Genomic DNA, 6000 nt, shown 5'->3' on the forward strand with positions numbered 1-6000 from the left:
GGACCTATCCACTCACTTGTTAGGTGGGGTCATTTGGCACATAGTAGGTACTTAATACAAGCTAGTTGACTAATTTCTCTGCTGATAGTTCTTCTAGAATGCTGAATCAATGTTCAGTTCTTTTGGCAAAAGATGAAACCCTACACTTAGGATCTGCTTAGGGTTTTTTGGTTGACTCTTATGGTTGGACTCTGAGGTATCAGACAGCAGGTATAGGGAAAAACAAAGGAAAAACTCGTTTTCTTCCAATCTCCTCTTCCAAGTAGCAGGTGTCAGTGAGGTCTGTTACCAGGCCCAATGAGAGGTGTCCCCTGATCCCTGCTCTTTGGAGTCTTCTCAGATCATCTCTGAATTCTGTTCTGACCCATTTAGAGGTATGATTTGGATCAGACACACTGATTCAAAGCAGTCTCATGTGATAAGACTAGCCTCTAATTCATAGTGAGCAATCAAAATCACATTTTTGTCAGCCAAGCAAAAACTAGGCAATATCAATTTTTGTCCCATAGGCAACAAACAGTTCTAGGTCTTTGCTTTTCCCAGCTATCAACCCCAAGGTCTGTATGTGAGTCACATGCGAATTAGATGCTGGGAAATAGGACACTTTGGCTATCTTTACTCTGTGTGTTTTCTCTGTTGGCTGCTTTCTCAGTATTTTTCTCACAGCTTATTTTTTCCCTTTCTAATAATAAAATGTCCAAATTCTAATAATAAAGTTGTGCTTTACATTTGTATCCCCAGCACTGAAGAACAGAGTGGCATAGAAGATAGAGAGATGGACTTTGACAAAATGGATCATGAATGGATGTTTAATAGTGCTAGGCACTATATTAAACTCTGAAGTTACAAATACAAAAATGACATTTTTGTTTGTTGTTCAGTTGTGTCTGACTCTTTGTGACCCAATTTTGGGGTTTTCTTGGTGAAGATACTGGAGTGATCTGCCATTTTCCCCTCCAGTTCATTTTACAATGAAGAAACTGAGGCAGATAGGGTTAAGTGACTTGCCCAGGGTCACACAGCCAGTAAGTGTCTGAGGTCAGATTCAAACTCAGTAAAATGAGTCTTCCTGATTCTAGACCTGGAACTCTATCCACTTTGCCACCAAGCTACCTATAAAAGTGACATAATCCCTGCCTTTAAGGAGCTTATATTTTAATAGGAAGAAATAAAGATATAGAAGAATGGTAGGTAGAGAAAGCTATTTTGGTTTGGGAAATCTCAGGGATGGTGACTGAAGCAATAAGACAGCTTGATGGACATGTCCTTTCCAGAAGTAATGGCAGTATTGATTTTATCACTGTTTCAGAACAAGAGGTAAAAAAGAGCACAATGGCAAGGAAAATGACAAGAAAATGACTGGAGTGAAGTTTGATCAGGTCAAAGGCTACTACTTGATATAGAAAGTCCTCACTAATCAGGAGGGCACAGTTCCAGTGTAAGAATTCCAAAGCTGGTTGGCTTAGGTCCCCTATGGCATGATTTCTGGATGTCTGGTTTAAAGGATGCATCAGCATCAGGACAGACAGCAAGAAAGTGACTGGTGTAAGGCATGATCATGTCTGGGGCTAGCTAGCTAAAGGGACATATAGTGGAACTGCCCAAGGAGAGAGTCAAAAACTGAATGACTTGACTCCCCCAGGAAATGGGGATTCAAGTATTGCCTCTGACATACACTACATCACTCAGGGCCAGTCTTTGACCTCTCAATGTCCCATGCTCTATGACCATACGTTTCAAGGCAGTTGCCAGTCTATATTGGCAGAAGATGTTTCCTTACTAAGAGTTCCCTATACCAATGAAATCACAAGTATGATAACAATTGACTAGCAGAGGACCTACTGTATAATGGTATATATTTATTATATATATAATTTTGTGTGAAAATACCTCATTAGAGCAGGGAAGTGACCTTGAGGACTTGAAAGATCCATTGTATTCCATGCTCTGGCAATTGCCACCAAAGCTTTAACTAGAAAGGCTTTAAGTAAAGGCTTTGTGAAACAGACTGTTATGCAAGAATCAGTCTTGCCAAGTTCAGTTAGGCTCATTACCAGATGTTGTTGTTGTCATTGTTTTTTTTTTTAATAGCATCTTATGGCTCCATGTACTTAGGCATGAGGATATGGTAAAATGCATAGTTGAAAGAAATACTCCCACCAGTGAAGTCATTGTCTTTCTCAAGTATTGAAGTAAGTTAGAGGAGTTAGGAAATTGGGCAAGGCTGAGGTATTGACCACATTCAATTTTGAATTTTGATTTAAGGGAATTGGTAGGGATTTCTGATCCCATTGCTGACAAAACCTCTGCTAAATAAACCTTTATTTCACAAAACATGCTAGTCTGAACTAGTCTAGCAACACAGAGAAGCTTACAACCACAGCTAAAAATGCTCATCTCCCAGGACTGACTAACCCATACAGATTTTCATGAGACAAGCTATTTATTGCACAGCCACAATGAAGAGGTCTGGTGGGGTGGTGGTAGAAAGGGAGAGAACTAAAAACTTTACAATGATGCCTGTATTAAAGTGCAGTCATTTTACTGAATTCTCTTTCTCCATCTTTTGCTGAGAAAGGGGAGGAGAGAACATGCATATTTCTTAAGTTATATTTTACTTAATTCTTCAAGTATGTGGATCCTGATAGGAAGGGTCTGAAGGTTAATTCAAACAGAGGGATAGAGAGAAACTAGGGCAGATTTGGATCTTTGGGTCAAAGGGAAAGGACAGCAATAAAAATGGGGTAAGAGGAGAAAATTAAAATAGTCTTAGATATTCAGTAGGTGAGAGCCACCTTTCTTTTCTGTTATTTCTTGAAGCCAAGATGCTGAACAACATCTATGATTTTCAAAAACAAACTCTTGTGATCCGAGGTACCTCCATCAGACATGGGAGGCCAATAAGAGGCAGAAATTAGAACTGGGCAAGCCTTCTTTGGAAGCTTTTTAGCACTACAGAGATTTCTGTTACATGGGTTAAACGACATTTATTACCTAGATTAAAGCTCTTGAACAACATTGTAATGCCAGGATATCTAAGAATGGGGGAAGGGGAGAGGGAGAGAAATTGTGGTTTTAGGGCAGGATTTTTGGTAGAGTTATTGTAAACATAAAATATTTTGGAAAAGTTGTAAAGGATGGATTGGGGAGTTTGCTTTAGATTAGACCCACAAAGCTACAAACACTAATTTTGGTTGTTTCTAGCCTACTCACAGGTCTTTTTCTGAGATACTTTCAATGGCCTAAGCATTAAGTACTGTAATTGAAAGAAATTCTCATACCACTCCTATCTTTGTCAGCTCAATCATATCTCTGAATCTCAAACACTGGAGTATGAAGGTGGGAAGAAGGTTGTTTCTGCTCCATCTTGCCAGGGAGAGTTATTTGGTGACTTGGTGAATGGCATGGGCAATTCCAACCTTTCTCAAGGTTGGAAACCAGGTGGGTCCACATGCTGATGATGCATCTTCTGTGCCTTTTACCTCTTGCAACCAATGTCTTCTCAGATCAAGGACTATTCAGGATTGTAGTGGCAATTTAGGCCCCATTGAGAGTGGGTTTGGAATACATGTGATGAATCAGGATTTTTAATTTGGATTCTACCCTTTTGGCTTCATCATCATCTTTACAAAGCATGGTAAAGGCTCCCACATGTTCACCATATAGGCCCATGTTCTTGGCATATGACTGACAAACTGACAGAAAGCAACATTAATGCCCTGATCAATGAAGTGGCAAACAGCCCAGCATCCTTGTTGCCATCCCCACTGGCAAGGCCCTGGTATGCCATGTCAAAAAAGGCAAAGAGTTTCTTTTGCATCCAAGGATGCTATTTCTTTCCATTGCTCAGGATGAGAATAAACTCCAGTGGGGTTGTGAGCACAGGCTTGAAGAAGGATGACATTGTGTTCTGGGATTTTTGGAATGTTTTCCATGGCTCCATTGAAGTCAAAGCTACAAGTGTTGGGGTCACAGTAGTGATAGCCATTCAGTTGCATGCCAGCATCCCTGAAGATGGGAGTGTGATTTTCTCAGGACGGTTTTGGAAGATAGATATCCTGGGTGAATTTGAAGAACTGTTGCAAAAAACTGGCTCCCACCCTCAACACTTCAGTTCCAGAAATGGTCTGTACAGTGACATATTGTTTGCTTTTCAGAACCTCGTTATTTTCACCCAGGGTCAACTCTGCTGATGCCTTGCAAAATTCAGCCAGTCCTGTGATGGAAAGGTACTAATGGTCCATGTTCTTCCCTGCAAGTCGAGCCTCCTCTGCCTTATGGACACTTGGAAGAACACAAGGTCATCTCGGTAGGCCCCAACTCCCAGATTCATCTTCTCGCTGTTGGCATCCCTCTTAAATGCTTCTATAATCCCCAAGATAGGGTCAGGAGGCATCTCTACGTGGGTCCACCAGGAACTGGCTCTGGTGGTGGCAGTGGCCACCGAGGCCCATGTGGAAGAGGGTGACTCCAGACAGCAGGCAGCAGCAGGGCAACAGTGCCATGGCAGGTAGAGAGACAGAGAGCTGAGTGGCTGCTGTCGAGAGGGCTGGCAGACGCAGGCAGGCACACCTCAAATGTTAGTTTTAATTGCAGATTACAGTTTTGCCTCTAAATATGTTCAGAGTAGAAACGGTTTCAAACATTTTGTCTTATTTTGACAGTGTTTCCCTAGTAACAGTTTTCACTTACTTGCCAAAGACAACAACAGCAACATCCCCACCCCCACCCCCACCAGCACCACCACACCTTCTAATTGGGCCGGAGTGACTTTCTCCAGTTGAAAGTTCTGCCCAAATATTCCTTCAGATAAAGTGAGAAGTCTTGATACAATGACTCACTATTAGAATCCCCTCTTTCCCAAAACATCATCCTTTTTGTAATTAATAGCCCATATTTCTTGAGTGAACAGTATTATGTTAGGCCTTAGGGCAGGACAGACAGCATGGTACAATGTGAAGACTGCCTACTTTGAAGTCGGAGGATCTGGTTTCATATACTGGCTCTGTATCTAACGCCAACATGACCTTGGGAAAGTTATTTTGCTTCGGTGTGCCTCAGTTTTCTCTTTGGTACAATGAGGGTTTTAGATGACGTTTTCTCTAAGGTCTCTTCCATTTCTACATTTTGGACCTTTTACATCCTTTACTGCATGTGTTTCTGTGTGCGGGTTTGTATGGACTACATTGATTGGTTTCTATTAGTCTTGCTTTTAATTACATAGTTGTGGCCAATGCGTATATTGCTCTTTTGGTTTTGCTTTTTCCCTCTATCTCAGTTTATAGAAATCTTCCACATTTAAATAATTATTATGGCATAATAATATTCCATTTCATTTGCATACCACAATTTGTTCACCTCTTCCCCAATCAAAGGGCCCATTGTTTGCTTCCAGTTTTTTTCCCTTATTATAACCAGGGCTGATTAGAAAGATTTTATACCTTTAACATAGATAATCATCTTAGAAAGGTGCATGTCAAAGTTTTAAACTAATTTTCCCAGGGTAGCCCATATTGGAGGGATTTAATAGATATATATCATGTTGGATCTGGCCTACTCCATCTCTGGGGAGACTGTGATTTTTCACTTCTGTGGGAAGCAGAAGGATGGCCGTGGGTGTGCTTATTATTTTACTCTTTTATTCTATCTCTAAGAAGGGCATTGAGCTAAGATTATATCTACCTTTTACATACCAGATATTTACAGTCTAGGGGTACAATGCTTTTTTTCAGAGGGATGGGTACAGGATAAAACTGGCTTTCTCTGGTCTTCTAAAAGGGAAGTAATCCTGCCCTAGCTCAGAAGGGTAAAAGTTAGCTTGCCTTCCACAAGAAGTTTGTTATGCAAAAATTACATATTGGTCTTTGGTAAATAATGACCAAATATTTATTGAAACAAGCAATAAAACTAATCACAAAAATGAAATGATTAGGTCGGATGATAAAACACATGTCAGAAAGCTCTATGTTGCTAAGAGCAGTGGAATCTCAGCTCAATCAA

General features: G+C 40.6%; 1 pseudogene; it reads right to left on the reverse strand.

Moving 5' to 3' along the window:
- Positions 1 to 3300: 3300 nt before the first annotated feature.
- LOC114033742 lies at positions 3301 to 4505 on the reverse strand (annotated as a pseudogene).
- Between the last annotated feature and the right edge of the window lie 1495 nt (positions 4506 to 6000).

The sequence above is a fragment of the Vombatus ursinus genome, unplaced genomic scaffold (genome assembly GCF_900497805.2).
Source record: "Vombatus ursinus unplaced genomic scaffold, bare-nosed wombat genome assembly UNPS02007344.1, whole genome shotgun sequence".
Classification (NCBI taxonomy): domain Eukaryota; kingdom Metazoa; phylum Chordata; class Mammalia; order Diprotodontia; family Vombatidae; genus Vombatus; species Vombatus ursinus.